The sequence below is a fragment of the Mauremys mutica genome, unplaced genomic scaffold, assembly GCF_020497125.1.
Source record: "Mauremys mutica isolate MM-2020 ecotype Southern unplaced genomic scaffold, ASM2049712v1 000322F_np12_subseq_208620:291580_obj, whole genome shotgun sequence".
NCBI lineage: Eukaryota > Metazoa > Chordata > Testudines > Geoemydidae > Mauremys > Mauremys mutica.
The window spans coordinates 38,933-61,178 of NW_025422911.1; the positions used below are offsets into that span (position 1 = coordinate 38,933).

The 22,246-nt window shown below is 47.6% G+C and overlaps 2 non-coding genes across 2 annotated transcripts; one reads left to right on the forward strand and one right to left on the reverse strand.

Moving 5' to 3' along the window:
* The first annotated feature begins 10,937 nt into the window (after nucleotides 1-10,937).
* On the forward strand, nucleotides 10,938-11,009 carry TRNAG-UCC. The gene has a single exon. It is a non-coding gene; the product is annotated as a tRNA-Gly (tRNA).
* A 6,475-nt stretch (nucleotides 11,010-17,484) lies between these two features.
* On the reverse strand, nucleotides 17,485-17,557 carry TRNAV-AAC. Its single transcript has one exon. It is a non-coding gene; the product is annotated as a tRNA-Val (tRNA).
* Between the last annotated feature and the right edge of the window lie 4,689 nt (nucleotides 17,558-22,246).

Here is a 22,246-nt window from a genome sequence, read left to right on the forward strand (position 1 = left end):
TGATATATCCATTTTGGAATGTATCTGACTGCTTTCCCATTTAACTTCTTTCTGTCTTTCTTTCGTTTAAACCTTTAGTTTAGATGCTAAAGGATTGTCTGGAAGGATGGAATTTTGGGTAATATCCAAACCTATACTGACCTGGTGATGTAGCTGACCCTTTGGGGTCAGAGGAACACTTTGTTTATGTGAGCAGAGTTTTTAAATAACCTCTCACTGTACTGGACCTAGTTGCTGATTGGGAGTCAGAGATCAGGGATTCAATAATGGGGGCCGTGTGATTTCTTTTTTCAGCTTCTCGATAACCCATGTGGGGGATCAGAAGCACAGTGTGTGACTGGTCAGTGAGTTTAACTTCAGTGTTAACCAGCAGTTTTGGGAGCATCTGCTCTCCCTTTTTCAGCCTGCCCTAACTTTGGCATTTTCAGTGAGAACTGCCCCTGGCCCACCAGGTCACACTAAGCACCGAAGTTAAATGAATAGAATGTTTTTTTATGACCAAGTCTTATGAAATCAACTGAACTCCTTTGTTTTCTTTCATCTGAGCAGGGTTTCTAGTTTTCCAGCGTGATGTGATCTCCCAGCTGGAACAAGGGGAAGAGCCATGGGTCCCAGACCTCCAGGGTTCAGAGGAAAGAGAGATCCTGAGATCTCCGTGCACAGGTGAGGAAACATTAAACCACCCAGAATCTGTAAGTGCCTGAAGGAAACATCTGGGATACCCAACAAAGCCCTTGGGGAGGTCTCTCAGTTCATTATTATCCCTAGCAGGGGTCGTATCCTCAGGGTAAATATAGTTCATGGATTCCTATAGATCCTAGCAGACACCAGGCAGTAGCTTCCTCCCTTCCCCCTGCGTATTTGGATGGGATGTGAAGGCTGAATTCATCCCCCTCCTCTCTCCTACTTGGGAGAAGAGTTTGGGGGAGTTCAGCGCCTGATTTTTATTTGACCTGTCCTCAGCACTTGTTTTTGTTTGGTCTTCCCCTTTCCATCCCTGTTTGAGGTTTCTGTCTCTGTCACAGCAGGTGATGTAATGGCTTGTGAGAAAGAGGAGCAGAATTCTCAGCCTGAAAATGTTGAGCCAGTGGGTAAAAACAGAACATTATCTCAAAGATCGAAAAGGAATGTGTCCAGGAGTCATGAGCAGGGAAAATCTTGGGAGATTCAGCACAGACCACAAACAGATCAAGGAAACCAGCCAGGGAAGAAAGTGGATAAATTTATTTCCTGTTGGGGAACTCGGAAGGTCCTCATGGAAACCACAACACAGCAGGATATTCTCAGGCGAAAGAGAAAAAATACATGCAGTGAGTGTGGAAAAACCTTCTCTCACAGCTCAGCCCTTTCTGTACATCAGAGAATCCACACAGGGGACAGGCCCTATGAATGCCATGAGTGTGGGAAAACCTTCAATCGCAGTTCGCACCTTTTTAGGCATCAAACAATCCACAGAGGAGAGAGGCTCTATGAATGCCGTGAGTGTGGGAAATGCTTCATTAGCAGCTCAAACCTTTCTCAACATCAGAGAATCCACACAGGGGAGAGGCCCTTTGAATGTAGTGAGTGTGGGAAAACCTTCAGTCGCAGTTCGCACCTTATTAGGCATCAAACAATCCACAGAGGAGAGAGGCCCTATGAATGCCGTGAGTGTGGGAAATGCTTCACTAGCAGCTCAAACCTTTCTCAACATCAGAGAATCCACACAGGGGAAAGGCCCTATGAATGCCGTGAGTGTAGGAAAACCTTCTCTCACAGCTCATCCCTTTCTGTACATCAGAGAATCCACACAGGGGAGAGGCCTTATGAATGCAGTGAGTGTGGGAAAAGCTTCACTAGCAGCTCACACCTTTCTCAACATCAGAGAATCCACACAGGGGAAAGGCCCTATGAATGCAGTGAGTGTGGGAAAAGCTTCACTAGCAGCTCACACCTTTCTAAACATCAGAGAATACACACAGGGGAAAGGCCCTATGAATGCCGTGAGTGTAGGAAAACCTTCTCTCACAGCTCAGCCCTTTCTTTACATCAGAGAATCCACACAGGGGACAGGCCCTGTGAATGCACTGAGTGTGGGAAAACCTTCAATCGCAGTTCGCACCTTATTAGGCATCAAACAATCCACAGAGGAGAGAGGCTCTATGAATGCCGTGAGTGTGGGAAATGCTTCACTAGCAGCTCACACCTTTCTCAACATCAGAGAATCCACACAGGGGACAGGCCCTATAAATGCTGTGAGTGTGGGAAAACCTTCAATCGCAGCTCAACCCATGTTAGCCATCAGAGAATCTGCAAAGGAGATAAACATTGTAAAAATCTCTAGGGCTATCAAGACTTTCTTTTCTTTAATACTTTTCCTGATTCCCACATAGTAACTTTTAAAACTCTTTGAACTGTGTGCAGAACCATTATCCCTCAGCTTGTCCAGATGAGTGGCCCATTTTTGCCTTTTGCAGTTCACCCTCTTTTGAGATGGACCTATTTGTCCTTTCTATTGTCCCACAAGTAATTGGAGTGTGCCCTTCCTATGAGGAACCAGGGAGCATCACGTTTATACCATTCCTCCTATTGCAAAGTTATTGTTAGAGTCACCAGTGATCCAGATTGTATCCTTGCCAATTGTTCTCATGTTGCTCTGGGTTGTGCTGAAGAGCAGTTATGTTGGGAATTTTTCAAATTATATGTAAATGAAGAGGAGCAGGGGCAGGAAAAAAGTATAATTACAGCTTCTGTGACACTGGAAGGAGATGGGGTGAGTCAGAGATTCCTTCCTTCCCCATCACTGCAGAACTGTTAAACTCTGCCTGGCTCAGGCAAAAGGTATCTTCATCACATTCTATCCATCCACTTCATAAGTGTCATGTGATGAAGTATTCTCCATTGTCTGTGCTTGCAGATGATGTTTTGACTTCTTTAATCCTATATCAGAGTCGCTATGACTGGAGATGAAAGTGTCAAAGACCTGGGAGGGGAATTCAAATGGATCCCAAATATAGTGTTATTGGAGTTTAAATCCCAGGTTCCATCTATTGTAAAGCCACTTTGGCAAGGTGGCTGTTTTTCCCTCATTATGGGGATGCTAGGATACTAAAAATGTTGTAAATAACATAACTGACTATTGAGACAGGGATGAGGGAAGCAGTTTTGAATGGATCAGAGGAGAATGTGATGGGAGAATCTCTTGTCCCGATACTGAATAATCAGATGTAACCTGCTCTTGAATTTCACTTGACGCTTTCTTTGTCATGTATTGTCTCTCTGTGATGTGGGTTTCTATCTTTCCTGAAGGCTGTTTGGTCACCCAATTGGATATTAGTTCAGTTTGATAGGATGTAGCTCAGATTTATTGAAGAATTTAAGACAATGACCCTTTGCTAAAGTCCTCATTTATGATTTCAGCTTTGCTTTTTCCCCATCCCTCCATGATGACATGGAGAAAGTTGAAGTGCAGTTCTATCAACAGGAGAGAACTCTCTAATTTACTGGACAGGCTCACAAAGAAACAGCAGTGATTTAAAATCTCCACTCAGAAATGGTGAACAACAGCAGAACCCCAACTAACTGAAGGAAGTGCATCTGATCACAGTGTATTTCAGTTGTTTAAGGCAATATTCTCTCCGATGATCTGGGAAGAGAATTCCATGGTAAGTGGTTTTGAACTAGGCAAAATGCCCATGTGTTTGGTTCCCAAAGCATTTGTAACCCAGGCCCTACAGAAGATCTCTCCTAGCTAATCCTATGCTATGGGAAATGCAGCCCCTCATGCCACAGATGTTGAGGAAATAGAAGCGGAGTTTTTGTCGAATTTATCCTTTGTAGGTGCTAAAGATGTGTATAAAATGAAACCAGTGTTGAAAATGTAATATCGTCAGAAAAATAGCCATTTTTTAATAGAATCTCCAGCTCTGGTAACTAACGAAGATTCTGATCCAGGCCTGTATCCAGTCCCTTCCCTGGACCTGTGCCACCGAATTAAAGAAAAGCTGGGCATGCTTCAGGAAGCCATTCCTCATTCACACTGCTGAGATTTTAAGTGGTTTTGTAAAGGATTCTACTTCAGAGAAGTGTAAATTTACCCCATCCAAGACCAAGGATTTACCCCATCCAAGAGTCCACACCCAGTTCTTGGTTTCCACCCCAGTAAAGGAAGCAATGGTGACCCAAGGAAAATTGTTTCTACAACTCCACTTCCTAGTTCAGTGTCACTGATTACACTTCCAAAGTATGCCAGGGTTAGATTGAGAACAGTCATCCTTCACTGTTTGGATGCAAAGAGAGAGTGCTTCATAGGACAGTCCTTCCCTGTGATCCCAAACTGGCTGCCTGGTTGGGTAACAAGGACTTTCAGGCTGTAGAAATTATGATAACCAATAAGGCAAAGAATGTGTCAGCCTCCAATTTCAGATTTTCAGATACATGCATGTTGAGTCCTGATTCTATGGTTTTGTGTCTGACGCTGTGGCTACACAATTAAGCTGATGTTGGCACAGCTCCACCAATGTAGCTGTGCTGCTGTAGCACTGCAATAACAGATGCTGTAAGCCAATGGGAGAGATTTCTCCCATCAGACTTGATTACTCCAGCCCCCGCAAGTGGTGGTGGCTATGTTGGCAGGAGAAGCTCTCCTGCTCATGTAGCACTATCTACACAGGCGGTTAGGGCTGTGTAACTACATTGCTCAGCTGTGTGGATTTTTCACACCCCTAAGCAATATAGTTATCCCAATAAATGTCTTTAGTCTAAACCAGACCTTAGTTTTCTCTTGTGTTTTATGCATTTACATTACTTCTCTACCTCCTCCTACTTTGAAAGATTAAAAAGTGTGAAAAGAGAGGTATTTTTCTCCATGATGCAAACATTCCGACATAGAAGACCCCCTCTACCAACACACATGGCAGAAGATCCTGAGATATATGCACTCACAGAAGTGGTTGGGACCTATGTTGGGACAAACCACAACAAGAACCAGGGTTCAGTTGTTGGCAATGGGGATTAAAAGCAAACTAACATATATGACAAGAATTTGTGATCTTTGAATATGTTATTGTTACCAATTAAAATGAAATGATAAGTGAAGTTATTGGTTAAAGAGTAAGAGACTGTGTGATAATCTGAATTATTTTGGAAAACTGAAAGTAGTCTTGTTTTTGTGATTTGTTAGTCGTACAGGAAATGATGGCTAATCTTGAAAAGTTAATTAGATTTAATTTACCCTGGTTCCTCAACTGTTGCTACAGCTCTACTACCCATCAATCCAAAGACTGAGAGAAATGGAGAGTTCCAATCATTGTCCTTTTAGTATCTTATTGTTCCTCTCTCTGTTTTTTGTGCTGGCCTTTCTATACTATCACTTTCTGCATTTGTTTAGTGGTAACAGTTAGTTTCCATCACCCATGTACATTTGTTTAAATCTCTATCCATTGTTAAATAAATTTTTTGCTTGTTCGATAACTGTACTCAGGTGCTGTGTGAGATACAGTAGCAATGGTCCACAGTAAAACTAGTAACCTTGGGGAAGAGAGGATCTGGGATTTCACTGAGTATCTGGTGATCCAAGCTGGACCCCAGAGGGGGACACGTTGAAGGAACTCAGGGTTAGGGTGGCTGCTGTAGCTCAGAGGAGGGTGCTTGAGTTCCAGCAGGCTGGTGAGTTTGGTCACTAACATCCAAATGGAAAACTCCCTCTTCCTTGTGGCAGGTGGCAACAAGGAGACTCACAGCCCTCAGCACCCTGAGAAGGGTCATAATGTGTCTCTATGTTGATCCACCTGTCAAATTCACACAGGGAAAGCTCCCTATAGCATAAAACTCTGCCCTATGAAATCATGGAACATGTGCTTTTCGCTCTGTGGGTACGTCTAGACTACCCGCCGTATCGGTGGGTAACGATCGGTTTCTCGGGGATCGATATATCGCATCTCATCTAGATGTGATATATCGATCCCCGAAAGTGCTCCCGTTGACTCCGGAACTCCACCAGTGCGAACAGCGGTAGCGGAGTCGACAGAGGGAGCCGCAGATGTCAATCCCACGCCGTGAGAGCGAGAGGTAAATCGATCTAAGATACTTCGACTTCAGCTACGCTATTCACGTAGCTGAAGTTGTGCATCTTAGATTGATCCCCCCCAGTGTAGACCAGCCTTGTGAAAGCATGTAAAGAATCCCAAGTGCTGGAGGACAGGCTTTGGGTCCAGAGCGACCTAGACAAATTGGAGGATTGGGCCCAAAGAAATCTGAGGAGGTTCAACAAGGAGAAGTGCAGAGTCCTGCACTTAGGATGGAAGAATCCTATGCACTGCCACAGACTGGGGACTGACTGATAGCAGCCTTCAACTACCTGAAAGAGCAGCAGTGTGGGCTTTCTCCTGGCCACTTTTGCTGGGCTGGGCAGAGAGCCTGGAGGCCTTTCTAGAAGACCATTGGGAACTGAGTTAGAAAAACCAATGTGAAAACCAGAACCTCGGGTTTAGACTCATTTATTTATAATATTAAATCTTCAATTCTAGTGTCACAGTCAATACAATTGCTTCGGCCTGATAGTTGCCCAAAGGGAAACTTAATGTCTCTCCAAGGGGAGTGGAGAGAAAGCACTTTTCAGAGTCCGAGAGAGACAAGGCGGGTGAGGGTAAGAGCTTGCAGAGGACCAACCTCTGTTGGTGAAAGAGACAAGCTGTGGAGCTAACCCAGCACCCTTCTTCAGTTCTGTGTAGCCTGGAAGGTCGTCTCCTCCATAACCAGCAGTTAGAACATAAGAACAGCCACACTGAGTCAGACCAGTTCATCTAGCCCACTCTCCCGAAAGTGGCCAATGCCCGGCGCCCCAGAGGACCCCTGGGACCAACATGGATACAACACCACCACAAACAAGGTTAAAAGTCAATGCACAGGGGAGAAGGATCTTGTGTTTCATTCCTTATGTCATAGGGTACGTCTTCACTACCCGCCGTATCAGTGGGTAGCAATCAATTTCTCGGGGATCGATATATCGCGTCTCATCTAGACGTGATATATCGATCCCCGAACGCGCTCATGTCAACTCCGTAACTCCACCAACGCGAACGGCGGTAGCGGAGTCGACATGGGGAGCCATGGACGTCGATCCGGCGCCGTGAGGACGGTAAGTAATTCGATATAAGATACTTCGACTTCAGCTACGTTATTCACGTAGCTGAAGTTGTGTATCTTATATCAATTTCCCCCCGTAGTGTAGACCTGCCCATAGTCCCATCATGTGGCCATTTCCTTTTCTTCCTTTCTGTTAAAAGCTTTGGTGTTTTGCACAGGAACATTATTTCCCCAGGAGAGACCCAGGAGTGGGGGCTGCATTCCTGTGCCAAACAGTCACTGGAAAGGGGCAGACAAAGGCCTTTAGGACCAGGCATCCGTCACTGTCAAAAGATCATCTCCCTCCTGCAGGTCACTGGCAGCCTGAATTTGTTCCTTATCCTCCCAGAGTCTGTGGGCTGGAATCAGCACTACCCAGCCCCTCCGTATGTAGCAGGAACAAACACAAACCTGGTCTTTAAAACAAGCTGTCCCCTTCCTTCTCAGGGAAGATTTTTCTGTGATTGAAGTTGAGCTTCAGTTCCCCTCTCCTAGGGGCGGGGCTGGTGTGGGGCCAGCTCCCAGTGAGCTCTGTTTTCACCTTTGCCCCCTTTCAGTCACTCTGGGATGGTAACTCTGCCCCCAGCTGTCAGGCAGCTTCCAGCCCATCCACCCTACTCACTAACTCCATGGTCTTATGTCACTCCCTCTGCCAGCACACACAGCCTGCAGGAAAGCTACTCCTGCCAAATGCATTGGTGGTATAGTGGTGTGTGTAGGTGTCTTCCAAGCAATTCATCTGGGTTTGATTCCCAGCTAATGCGATAATGGCTTTTCTCTTCTGTTGTTTCCTCATCTGGAAGTGGTTTAATTTCACTCACATTGTGTTACAATCACATTATCTATAGAATGAGACAATAAATGTGTCAAAGTCATACAGGATGGAGGCACACAAGGGGCTGGAATGTGTCATCTGAGAAAGACAGAACACTTGGAAACCTGTATCTCCCATCCCCTGGCCTTGCGTGTTATGATTCCAGCTGCGTGAGCTGTTTGTAGGATGTTCCGGCATGATGGGGAAATAAAGTTTTGAGTCAGTTTTTGCTCCTGCAGGTTCCTTTGCTGTTACAGTTATAATGACATGAACAAAAGGGAAGCAAAATATACATAAACCCCAAATTGCAATACAGGTGGGGAAAGGGAAGATCATGGTTAAGCCAAACACGTCAAAATAAAAATTAATACTAAAAAGGTGAGGAGGGAAGAGATCAGGTATGTGGAGATCCCCTTGATATTTCAACGCACTTTGTTAGAATCTAAGTTCAGACTTGACACTGGAAAACCTGCAACTACCTGTCTCTCTGAACACCTGTGATGAGCAAGATGGAGTTGGGACACCTGTTCTGCTTCAATCATTTATTGTCTCTCTGTTCTCTCCATCTTCTCCCCCCAATTCCTCATCTCCAATGTCTCTGCCTTTCTCCTCTTGCTCCCTCTCCCCTGCCCTTTCCAGGAACTCACACTCTACAGCATTTAGGACAAGCCAGAGCTCCCATGTTCTGCACATGATCCTGTGTCAGAGGACGTGGGACCCCGGTCAGAACCAGTCACCTGATCAATATGACCCTTTATGGGCGACTTCTCTGCCTGCTCTGCAATTTACACACACCCCCACTGAAGGGGGTGGGGTACAGCTCTGACTGAGAGGCCCCACAGGAGAAACTTCAGCCCAAAGACAAATTTGTGTGAAATGTTGAGAAATGAAGAGCCCCCCAAATCCCCAGAACTCTAGTGTCACCCCCATGGCACCAGCACAGGGAACCCAGTGAGATGGGGTTACAGAATACAAGGGGGGAGGCAGCAGGGAGAGAGGTGACAGGGACTCTCTCTTTTTCCTTCTCTCGTCACTTTCTGTTCTTCTCTTTCCTTCCAGGAACTGCAGTCACAGCAGGGAGGGATTTGTCTCCGTGTCTGTCACGGAGGTAGTGGAAGTGATGGATTCTGTGACTTCCTGCCACCTCTGTGACTTCTGCAGTGGCCACAGTGGCTGACTCCAGGGCCACTCAATCAACTGGCTCCAGGGAGCGCCCAAGCAGCGGCCAATACGGCTGGCCTGGGGACCACTTGACCAGTGGTCCCAAGGGCAGCAGGAGCAGCCACAGCTTGGTGGCCTCTGGCAGAACTTCTGGGGTGGCCAGAGCAGCAGCTGGCCCCCTGGGGCTCCCCCCTGCCCTAGCAGCAGCTGGAGTGGCAGCGACTCTCAGGGCTTCTCCCCTGGTAGCTGGTGCTCATTATCCATCAAATAAATCAACACGCTTCCCCCTGCAAGTGGATTTAGCCCGGGACCCTCAGAGTCAGCAGCTGTTACGCCCCCACTGAGCTCTCTAGCCAGGTGTCCTAGTGCTGGGAGCCTCCGATGTAGATCCTAAAATACCGTTTTTGCACCAGGGGCGGCTGAAATTTTGGACCAGACATTGTAGCTCCACCGTTATTTTACTGAATTGCTTCAAAACAGCAAGTGTAGAAAGTCTCCTAAGTGCCAGGCTCTCTGCCATGGAAACAGCTGCCCCTGCTCTGCAGGAGTCTGTGCGTTCCACACAGCAACGTACACACCTGCTCCGCACTAAAGGGGGGTCAGACAGTGACGGTAACGCAAATCTTCCAACTAGTAACCCAGGTCCCTTCCTTTCTTTAACCCAGGATGTGCCAGTCACCTGTTAGCCATGGTGTTATCTTCATCTTCAAATACCTCTCAGGACATTTAACAGAGGAAGTGAAACCCCCTCCCCCGAATGGCTCCCTGTTGAGGCGTTGTACCGAACCTGCCCCTGGAGACTGTCTGGTTTTATACTCTTAGAGCTTTTTCTCTTCAAACCCCTTATCCCAATCTCTGGGCCAACCTCCGCGTTTCAGAGTTTAGAATTTACTCTCATCACCCTCCTATGGCACTTTCCATGTGAATTGGGCAAAGCAAGTGGGGGAAGCTCCGTGGCTAATGAAAACCAACGCTCTGGGTGAGGCCTGAACTCACACCCACAGCTGTATTTCCCCCTGCATGAGCCACTATAGGTGCTTCTTAGACAAACTTGGGCTGTCGGTGGTTATGTGTGTCTGTGCTTCGCCGCTTTGGCTGCTCTGTGAAAAGCTGATGGTTCAAACAGAAGCTGGTGGGTTTTTGTTTTGTTTTAAGCAATTAGAGTCTAGTATATTTTAACAGGCAGAAAATGTCCTATTCTGGTCTAGCCCCATTTGACTCCTTCTGTCCATCTTCTTCCTTCCCCCTCAGTGTCTTTCCTTCCCCATTGGGGACATGCAGAGATGAACCCCAGTCAGTCTGTGTCACAGAGAGTCTGTATCTCCTAAGGAATGTGGGTGAAGGATTCCAGCTGAATTAATTCCGCTCACCTGGGTTAGAAACATTTGTTTCTTTCGAGCACATAGTGGGAAATGGGACATTAATTCAGACCCAGGAGGCAAGGCAGAGGCTTCATGCTCTTGATCTCCATGAAGTGAGAGAGGATCCCCAGGAAGGAACAGAGCTTCCTTTAGATTCAAGCTGGGGTCTCCTGGAAGTTGGAAAAGACCCTTGGTCACTGAGGATCTCATGGGATCGTGCTGCTCCAGAGGCTCGAGAGTCCTGGGTGCGGGGAGGGTGTCACTGCACAGTCTGAAATGGAAGGGAGGACCCTGGAAGGGACGGGGAGGAACAGAAAATGGAGAGGAATGAAACAGAATAAACACCTCTTCTCTCTCCCCTCCCCGACCCAGCAAGAACTGTTATCAGTGGGGAAACTCCCCACCATGAACGGCAGAGAACACAGAGACATTTGCCTCATGCTGAGAAGTAAGGTGACCAATCACCAAGTGTGAAAAATCAGAGACTTTCACCAGATGCATTGGTGGTATAGTGGTGAACATAGCTGCCTTCCAAGCAGTTGACCTGGGTTCGATTCCCAGCCAATGCAATGATATGATGATTCCTCCACTGGGAATTGGTTTAATTTTAGTCATGTTGTATCAGTTTATCAATGGAATGAAAGAATCAGTGTCCCAAATCCCAACAGGTCATTAAACACCCTGTGGAGGAAGAAAGGGGTGGGACTATATAATGAGCAGTTGGAGTCATCCTGGTATTACAATGCTTGGTTTATTTTTTTTTTTTAATTTCCTTTACTTCCCTCTCCCTTTTAGACTCAGAGCCTTTAAGGTCAGAAGGGACCAGTGTGATCATCTAGTCTGACCTGCTGCACCTTGCAGGCCAAAAGACCCCACCCACCCACTCCTGGAATAGACCCAGGAGGGGAGGGAGCTCCGTGCTCTGCCCCTACCCCAGGCAGCACATGGAGGCCCTCTGCTCCCCTCCCCCCACAATGTGTGTGCAGAGATGTGCCAGCAGCACTAAGGTGGCTCCCTGCCCACTCTACCTCCGTCCCTCCGTGCCGCTCCCAGAAGTGGCTGGCATGTCCCAGCATCCCCTGGAGTGGGGGGAATGTCTCCACGTGCTGCCCCTGCCCCGAGCACCGACTCTGCAGCTCCCATTGGCCAGGAACTGTAGCCAATGGGAGCTCTGGAGGCAGCACCTGCAGACAGCAGCACATGGAGATCCCCTGGCCCCACTCATCTAGGAGCTGCTGCCAGAGGGTTGTGTGTACCGGTCACTTTGGGAGCTGCACCACCCCTCCTGCACCCCACCCCCACCCCCAGCGCAGAGCCCACACCCAAATTTCCTCCCAGTGCTTTGCTTGTCTTCCTTTCACCAGAACCATCCTTCTTCTCCTGGGCTGCAAGTAGCCACCCCTGGGAAGCCAAGAGGCAGGCACAGGATTCTGCCAGGTAAGTGTCCCACAGCGCCGTGATGGACAGTGCGATGAAGGTAAGTCTTCCTGAGGCACAATGAACTGCAACGCAGCGAACCACTGGCCAGGCGGTCCGGGCGAAGGGCATTCACTGGAGGTACAAGCTTGTGAGTGACTCCTGAACACAGGGCCCCTTCCCCTTTTAAGGACCGCGAGCAGCGGCACAGGAGGCAGCAAACAGAGCTGCTAACAGGGGAGTTTGCGTGGGAGTTCCCATTGGAGGAGCAGTGTTTGTCTCCCTCAGTAGAGGCCCGGAGGGGCAGACTGCTGAAGGGGCAGCCGAGCCTGGATTGGCTGAGCCCTGATTAGGGGATGGAGCCAGGCTAGGAGGGGCCTATAAAAGCGGCCGCCCAGCCAGGCAGCGGCACAGCTGCGAGCAGCGGCACAGGAGGCAGCAAACAGAGCTGCTAACTCGGGAGTTTGCGTGGGAGTTCCCATTGGAGGAGCAGGTGAGTGTCTTTGTGTCTGTTTGTGTAGTGTTTGTCTCCCTCAGTAGAGGCCCGGAGGGGCAGACTGCTGAAGGGGCAGCCGAGCCTGGATTGGCTGAGCCCTGATTAGGGGGTGGAGCCAGGCTAGAAGGGGCCTATAAAAGCGGCCGCCCAGCCAGGCAGCGGCACAGGAGGCAGCAAACAGAGCTGCTAACAGGGGAGTTTGCGTGGGAGTTAGCAGGGGGAGGAGGAAGGGGGCGGCGCCGTGTCCCCTGTGTCTCTCTAGGTACAAGCACCGAGCGAGGCCAGGACAGCAGCAGCCATGAGCCAAGCAGCAGAGGACACACCAAGGATGAGAGCATGCAGCAGCTGCGGTATGTACCTGGTTCTAGCAGGGGACCCAGAGCAGTACTATGTATGTATGAAGTGTCGCCTAATAGAGCTGCTGGAGGAAAAGATCCAGGGCCTAGAGCTGCAGGTAGAAACCCTGATAGAGAATAGAAGGGGGTTCGAGCAGCTGATGGAGCAATGGCAGGCAGTAACTGAAGGGGAACGCCCAGGGGCACAGGTGGGAGCAGGGGCTAAGGCCAGTGAGGGGGGACCACCAGACGAGGAGGATGGGCGGTGGAAGCATGTGACTGTGAGAAGCAGGCCAAGGAAAAGGAGAGCCAGTGAGGGGGAAATAGAGCTAAGGAACAGGTTTGAAGGATTGGAGAATGAGGAAGGGGTAAAGAATATGGTAGCTGATGGTGGGAGGCCAAGGAAAAAGAGACGAGCGGCCAGTCCCATAGATAGAGGGGAGGAGTCTATGGAGGCAACACCAAGTTTGGGTCAGGGGAGATTACAGGATGGCTTAAGGGGAACCACAAGGGAAGATAGGAATGGAAGGAGCTTGCAACCAGGGGGAACGGGGGATAGGTTAGAGGACCGCACTGTCCCCAGGCAAAGGCAGGTCTATCTGATTGGGGATTCCATACTGAGAAGGTTGGACAGGCCTGTGACCAGGGCCGATCCGGAGAACAGAAGGGTGTGCTGTCTACCGGGCGCTAAAATACGGGATGTGGACCTGAGGTTGAAAAGGATCCTAAGAGGAGCAGGTAAGAACCCTTTGGTCATCCTTCATGTGGGAACGAATGATACTGCTAGATTCTCACTAGACAGGATCAAGGGAGACTATGCCAGGTTGGGTAAGACGCTTAAGGAAATTGAGGCTCAGGTGATCTTCAGTGGGATCCTACCTGTCCCTAGGGAAGGGCGCCAAAGGGGTGAGAGAATCCTGACGATTAATAGTTGGCTGAGAGAGTGGTGTTACAAGGAGGGCTTTGGGATGTATGGGCACTGGGAGGCTTTTGGGGACAGACAACTGTTCTCACGGGATGGGCTCCACCTAAGTAGGGAAGGAAGTAGACTTCTAGGAGGGAGGCTGGCTCATCTGATTAAAAGAGCTTTAAACTAGACACTGGGGGGAGACGGTTGGGAGAGGCCCTGGTGCACTCCACGCCAAATTTATACATTGGGAGTGGGAACAAGAAGATAACAACAGATATAGCCAGAGGGGGACGGTTAGGTGTAAGGAAGAGGGGGGGGACAGATACTAGATCGACAGGTCATACTGGTAGTACTGTGTCCCTACCGAGCGGGTGAGAAGAGTGAGAGGAGCCCAACAGCAAAAGGTAGGATGTTTGTTCACCAATGCGAGAAGCTTAGGTAATAAAATGGAGGAACTGGAGCTCCTGGTCCGAGAATTGAAACCGGATATCATAGGAATAACCGAAACATGGTGGAACGATAGCCATGACTGGAGTACAGGTATGGAAGGGTATGTGTTGTTTAGAAAAGACCGATGCAAAGGTAAAGGTGGGGGAGTAGCATTGTATATCAATAATGAGGTGAAATGTAATGAAATAACTAGCAATGCAATGGTTAATACGGAGTCTGTGTGGGCAATGGTCACATTAGGGAAGAAAACTACCAGAGCCTCACCCGGGATAGTGATTGGGGTGTGCTATAGACCGCCAGGATCTAGCTTGGAGACGGATAGAGAGCTCTTTAATGTTTTTAAGGAGGTAAACACTAATAGGAACTGCTTGATCATGGGAGACTTTAACTTCCCAGATATAGATTGGGAAACAAATGCTAGTAATAACAATAGGGCTCAGCTTTTCCTAGACGTGATAGCTGATGAATTCCTCCATCAAGTGGTTGCTGAACCGACGAGGGGGGATGCCATTTTAGATCTGATTTTGGTGAGTAATGAGGACCTTGTTGAGGAAATAGTTGTAGGGGACAACCTTGGCTCGAGTGATCACGAGCTAATTCGTTTCAAAATTAATGAGAGGATAATCAATATTGCATCTGAGACTAGGGTTTACGATTTCAAAAGGGCTAACTTTACTAAATTAAGACGACTAGTTAGGGAAGTGGACTGGACCAACATATTTAGGAATCTAAAGGTAGATGACGCCTGGGGTTACTTCAGGTTGAAATTGCAGGAGTTGTCAGAGGCATGTATCCCGAGAAAGGGAAAACGGCTCATAGGTAGCAGTTTTAGACCGAGCTGGATGACCAAGCGTCTTAGAGGGGTCATTAAGAAAAAACAGAAAGCGTACCGGGAGTGGAAAATGGGAGGGATCAGCAAAGAAACCTACCTTATTGAGGTCAGAGGGTGTAGGGATGCAGTGAGAAAGGCAAAGCGACGGGTGGAGATGGACCTAGCGAAGGGGATTAAAACCAATAGCAAAAGGTTTTTTAGCCATATAAATAGGAAGAAAACCAAGAAGGAAGAAGTGGGACCGCTTAAAACTTTAAACGGAGTGGAGATTAGGGATAATCTTGGAATGGCACAATATCTGAATGAATATTTTGCCACGGTCTTTAATGAGGCTAATGAAGGGCTAAGGAATAGTGATAGAGGGACCGATGGGAATGAAGATATGGGGGTAGACATTACGGTATCTGAGGTGGAGGCCAAACTTGAACAGCTTAACGGAAGTAAATCAGGGGGCCCGGATAATCTTCATCCTAGAATATTAAGGGAATTGGCGAGTGATATTGCTAGCCCGTTAGCGATGATTTTTAATAAATCTCTAAATTCGGGGATTGTACCGTTGGACTGGAGATTAGCTAATGTAGTTCCTATATTCAAGAAGGGGAAAAAAAGTGACCCGGGTAACTACAGGCCTGTTAGTTTAACATCTGTAGTATGCAAAGTAATGGAAAAAATTTTGAAAGAGAGAGTGGTTAAGGAGCAGGAGGCCGATGACAACTGGGATAGATTACAGCATGGATTTACGAAAGGTAGATCGTGCCAAACCAATCTGATCTCCTTCTTTGAGAAAGTAACAGATTTTTTAGACAAGGGAAATGCGGTGGATCTAATATATCTGGATTTCAGTAAGGCGTTTGATACGGTACCGCATGAGGAATTATTGGTTAAATTGGAAAAGATGGGGATCGAAATGAAAATCCAGAGGTGGATAAGGAGTTGGTTAAAGGGGAGACTGCAGAGGGTAGTACTGAAAGGGGAACTGTCGGGTTGGAGGGGGGTTACCAGTGGAGTTCCTCAAGGTTCGGTTTTGGGTCCTATTTTATTCAATCTATTTATTGCTGACCTGGGAACCAAGAGTAGGAGTGGGCTGATAAAGTTTGCGGACGACACCAAGTTGGGAGGTATTGCCAATTCGGAGAAGGATCGGGATATCCTCCAGGGAGATTTGGATGACCTTGTAAACTGGAGTATTAGTAACAGGATGAAATTCAATAGTGAGAAGTGTAAGGTTATGCATTTAGGGATGACTAACAAGAATTTTAGTTATAAGCTAGGGACGCACCAGTTGGAAGTAACGGAGGAGGAGAAGGACCTGGGAGTCCTGGTTGATCGTAGGATGACTATGAGTAGGCAATGTGATGTGGCCGTTAAAAAAGCTAATGCGGTCCTGGGTTGCATTAGGCGGGGTATTTCTAGTAGGGATAAGGAAGTGCTAGTCCCGTTATATAAGGCGTTGGTGAGACCTCATTTGGAGTATTGTGTGCAGTTTTGGTCTCCCATGTTTAAGAAGGATGAGTTAAAACTGGAACGGGTACAAAGAAGGGCCACTAGAATGATCCGAGGAATGGAAGGCCTGTCGTATGACAGGAGACTTGAGGAGCTCGGTTTGTTTTCCTTAACCAAAAGAAGGATAAGGGGAGATATGATTGCACTCTTTAAATATATCAGAGGGATAAATACCAGGGAAGGAGAGGAATTATTTCAGCTCAGTGCTAATGTAGACACGAGGACAAACGGATATAAATTGTCAGTCAGGAAATTTAGGCTTGAAATTAGACGAAGGTTTCTAACCATCAGGGGAGTGCAATACTGGAACAGCCTACCGAGGGAAACAGTAGGGGCGAAGGACCTCCATGACTTTAAGCTCAAGCTAGATAAGTTTATGGAGGAGATGGTATAATAGGATAACGGGCTTAGTCAATAGGTCAATTAAGTGCCAAAACTGGTACTTAATTGGGTCAAATTGGGTCAATGATATGATATTCTTAACCTCTTTCAGAGGGTATGGCTGGAGAGTCTTGCCCGCATGCTCGGGGTTCAGCTGACCGCCATATTTGGGGTCGGGAAGGAATTTTCCTCCAGGGCAGATTGGCAGTGTCCCTGGAGGTTTTTCGCCTTCCTCCGAAGCATGGGGCAGGGGTCGCTTGCTAAAAGAGTGGGTAGATCGGCTAATGTGGCCTGCATCTTGCAGGAGGTCAGACTGGATGATCATAATGGTCCCTTCTGATCTTGAATTCTATGATTCTATGACCTGCTCCTCATGGCCTGCGACTAGAGATGACTTGGCTGCATCTGGTGGGTCACACTCCACCTCAGCCAGTGTCCATGCTCTGGATGTGTGATCGCTGCCTAATTAGAGTCCCAGACACCTTGTATATCTAGGAGTTCTTCTGATCTTCCAGCTGTTCAACCAGCCCCTTCATCCCACAAGCATTCCAGGAGGGAGTGGGAGAGGGAGGGGGAAAGCCACTACACAGGCATTCAGAGAGGGAGAGGAGACAAAAATGGGAATGGGGGAAGTATAACAGACCTATTGAGCATAGAAATCACTGCTGCTCCTACAACAGCAGGGACAGGCCACTAGGAGCTGGGAAAAATTAAGCCATCATGTTTCTGCCTGATTTTGAACCAGGGACCTTTTGCGTGTTAGGCAAATGTGATAACCACTACACTACAGAAACTCTGTTGCAGGGCTCTGCCCCTCCCTTCATAAGAATAGAAGAATGGCCAGACTGGGTCAGACCAAAGGTCTATCCAACCCCATATCCTGTCTGCCAACAGTGGCCAATGCCAGGTGCCCCAGAGGGACTGAACCTAACAGGTAATGATCAAGTGATCTCTCTCCTGCCATCCATCTCCACCCTCTGACAAACAGAGGCTAGGGATACCATTCCTTACCCAGGCTGCCTAATAGCCATTAATGGACTTCACCTCCATGAATTTATCTGCAAAAATAATGAGGAGTACTTGTGGCACCTTAGAGACTAACAAACTTATTTGAGCATAAGCTTTCGTGGGCTAAAATCCACTTAATCAGATGCATGCAGTGGAAAATACAGCAGGAAGATATATATATACACAGAGAACATGAAAAAAATGGGTGTTGCCATCCACACTATAATGAGAGTGAGCAGTTAAGGTGAGCTATTATCAGCAGGAGAAAAAAACCTGTAGTGACAATCAGGATGGCCCCTTTCCCACAGTTGACAAGAAGGTGTGAGTAACAGTAGGGGGACAAATAAACATGGGGAAATAGTTTTACTTTATGTAATGACCCAACCACTCCCAGTCTTTATTCAAGCCTAATTTAATGGTGTCCAGTTTGCAAATTAATTCCAATTCAGCATCTCTCGTGGGAGTCTGTTGTTGAAGGTTTTTTGTTGTAATATTGCGACTTTTAGGTCTGTAATCGAGTGACCAGGGAGATTGAAGTGTTCTCTGGCTGTGTTTGAATGTTATAATTCTTGATGTCTGATTTGTGTCCATTTATTCTTTTATGTAGAGACTCTCTGGTTTGGCCAATGTAAATGGCAGAGAGGCATTGCTGGCACATGATGGCACATATCACATTGGTAGATGTGCAGGTGAATGAGCCCCTGATGGCATGGCTGATGTGATTAGGTCCTATGATGGTGTCTCCTGAACAGATATGGGGAGAGAGTTGGCAATGGGCTTTGTTGCAAGGATAGGTTCCTGGGTTAGTGTTTTTGTTGTGTGGTTGCTGGTAAGTATTTGCTTCAGGTTGGGTGGCTGTCAGTAAGCAAGGACTGACCTGTCTCCCAAGATCTGTGAGCGTGAGGGATTGTCCTTCAGCATGGGTTGTAGATCCTTGATGATGCACTGGAGAGGTTTTAGTTGGGGACTGAAGGTGACGGCTAGTGGGGTTCTGTTACTTTCTTTGTTGGGCCTGTCCTGTAGTAGGTGACTTCTGGGTACCCTTCTGGCTCTGTCAATCTGCTTCTTCACTTCAGCAGGTGGGTACTGTAGTTGTAAGAATGCTTGATAGAGATCTTGTAGGTGTTTGTCTCTGTCTGAGGGGTTGGAGCAAATGCGGTTGTATCTTAGAGCTTGGCTGTAGACAATGGATTGTGTGATGTGGTCTGGGTGAAAGCTGGAGATGTAGGTAAGTATCGTGTTCAGTATGTTTCCGGTACAGGGTGGTGTTTATGTGACCATCGCTTATTAGCACAGTAGTGTCCAGGAAGTGGATCTCTTGTGTGGACTGGTCCAGGCAGAGGTTGTAGGTGGGATGGAAATTGTTGAAATCATGGTGGAATTCCTCAAGGGTTTTCTTTTCCATGGGACCAGATGATGAAGATGTCATCAGTGTAGCACAAGTAGAGTAGGGGCATTAGGGGACGAGAGCTGAGGAAGCGTTGTTCTAAGTCAGCCATAAAAATGTTGGCATACTGTGGGGCCATGTGAGTACCCATAGCAGTGCTGCTGACTTGAAGGTACACAATGTCCCCAAATGTGAAATAGTTATGGGTGAGGACAAAGTCACAAAGTTCAGCCTCCAGGTTTGCTGTGACATTATCGGGGATATTGTTCCTGACGGCTTGTAGTCCATCTTTGTGTGGAATGATGATGGAGGGTCTACATAGCCAGACAATCCTGCTGTCAGGGTGCCAATGCCTGAGATGATGGGGCATCCAGGATTTCCGGGTTTATGGATCTTGGGTAGCAGATAGAATAACCCTGGTTGGGGTTCTAGGTTGTCTAATTGCCAAGGGACAGAGAAACTCAGCCAGCCGCAGGGGGTGCAGAACACCGCCCTAGTGTGGGGGTGACAGCGCCTCCGGGATCCTGACACCCCTATTGGTTCCACTGCTGGTTGTTTTCCTTTTCCGGTGGGACTTTGGGCAAGTTGCTCCCGCCTTTAGGGCTCCGTCCCCAGCAGGCAAATGGGGATTTCGTACCTTCCCGCTATTGGAAAGTGCTGGGAGAATCCCCCAGCCAAAGCTGCTCTGACAGCGCTAAGCAGCATCTGACCGAGGTCGGAGCGCACTGCCCAGGAGGAGGAGTGTTTGGCTCCGGGGTTTCACTTCAGCCCAGTCTAGAGAGAGGGGCCCAGCCATGGGGTTTGGCTCAAGAGGACCAAGTCTCCAATTTTTTAAGGGTGTTTTGAATTCCAATCCTGAGCTCCAAAGTGCTTGGTGTCAGTTGCACATTTTAGAACTATACTCTCCACTCCATTTTCCAAATCATCATTCATACTGTTTACCTACCTCCACTAGGCCCGGAACCCTGCCAAAGAAGGAAAGAGGCTGGGTTTGGAATGATTTGTTTTTGACAAATCCATGCTCACTTGTCCTAAGAATCAAATTATCCTGTAGGTGCTGCTGACAAACTGAGTGTTTAAGAATGTATTCCAGTATCTCTCCAGCTATGGAAGTGAGGCTGGCTAGTCTGTAAGTCCCAGGGGTCTCTTTGTTCCCCTTTGAAAGATAGGTCCTGTCTTGTTCATGGATGGGAAGATGTTCTTTTTCAGGGATCTCAGACGAGAACTGGGGCACAACACCTGGTTTGTTAAGGCCACAAAAATGGAGGCAGGAACCTCTTCTCTCCTGCTGGCAAAGAACCCCAGGTACCGAAAAGACAGGGACTCACACCCCTGAATGGGCTTTAGAAAAGGCAGTGGTTAAAAAGTTTGGCCCCGACCATTTCTTTTTTCCACAGACTAGACATTTTAGCAAACTTTAGAATTCCTTGGTGCTAAACACCGTGAAACTCCCCTTTCTCCTTCACACAGGGCTTTAACGCCCCTTATCTCACTCAGGCTCACGACTGCCCAGAGTTCGAGAACTGTCCCTGTTCCCATTGGGCAGATGGGGAGGAGCCTGAGGTATAGAGAAGGGAAGTGACTTGTCACCAGATGGATCAGACTGAACAGGTTTCAGACCTCGAGGATGCTCTTACCTTCAAAACAGGGATGGCTGTTTTCTAGTAAAATCACTAAAAGGGAAGGAGAAAACTCGAAAGAGGTTCCTCCTGGCGCTCACGTCCGTGAACCCGAATACTCTCTCAGTCCTCAAAGAGAGACCTGGAGAAGGAGACTTGCTGGAGCAAAGCCACAGGGGGTCTCTGAGGTTTCCCTGGCCCCTCGCCCCTGTCCTGCCTGGCTGATGTCAGCATCTCTCTGTGAGGTCACCACCTCCCCACCACCTTGGACCAATATGCTGAGGTCCTGCAAAAGGCCTTTGTGATGTCACTGCCACACCCCTCCCTTGCTGTGCTAATGTCCTGCCCCTGGCCAGGCACTTTGCAGGTTTGAGCTACTCCCTGTGGATCACCCCACTCAAGGAGCGTTCGTTCTAGGCAGCAAGCCGGCTAGACAGGGAAACATCAGACGCTGCTCCCAATGCTACACTCAGTTTTTTAGAAATTAGTCGACTTTATGGCCAGAAGAGACCATTAGAGCATCTAATCTGACCCCCTGCATATCACAGGCCTCCTGTATGAAACAAGAGCTACTTTGGGGGCAAACACATTCCAGAAAGGCATCTAGTCTTCATGAAATGACATCAGGAGATGGAGAAATCACCACTTTCCTTGGTAGCTTGTTCCTGTGGTGAATCATCCTCGCTGTTGAATATTTGTGCCTTAGTTGTAATATGAATTTGTCTCTTTTCACCTTCCAGCCATTGGGTCTTGTTAGGCCTTTCTCTGCTCGATTAAAGAGCCCTTAAATACCCAATCTTTTCTCTCCATTAAGGCACTTCAATGAAGTCACCTTTCAATCTTCTTTTGATCAGCTAAGCAGGTTGAGCTCTTTCAGTAGCTCACCAGAAGGCATTTTTCTCCAGCCCTCAGAACATTTGGTGGCTCTTTGCTGCCCAAGCTCCAATTTCACAACATCTTTTTCAAACGAGGACACCAAAACTGGAGGCTATTCCAGTATCAGTCTCACTGATGCTGTGTCACCTCCTGTGACGTTATTGACATAATCTGTAACTGTATAGATCACCATTGCGACCGCTGTTCTATATTTGCAGCCAATATTACAGGGAAGTGGTCGTGTAAGGGGTCTATGGAGAGGTTCTGATTGGCTGATTATAATGATGCTATCTCTAGATGTGTATCATTTTTTTGTAGTTGACATTATGAATATTGGCTCTGTGCTGCCTGTATTTCAAACTTGTGCTCTGCTTCAGGGAACGATACCTTTGTTTAATTGATGAAAACAAACTAGACACTTAGAGAACTGGAACTGATTTCAGCTGATGGACAGGTTTGCTAGGTTTTTATGCTTTTGGACAGCGAAATGTTGAGTGTTCACATTCATTTCAAGCATCCTCGTATGGTGGAGCTCCTGAACATAATGGAGAATGGAAATGTTTTTCTTTTCTTTAAGAGGTCACCTGGGTTTG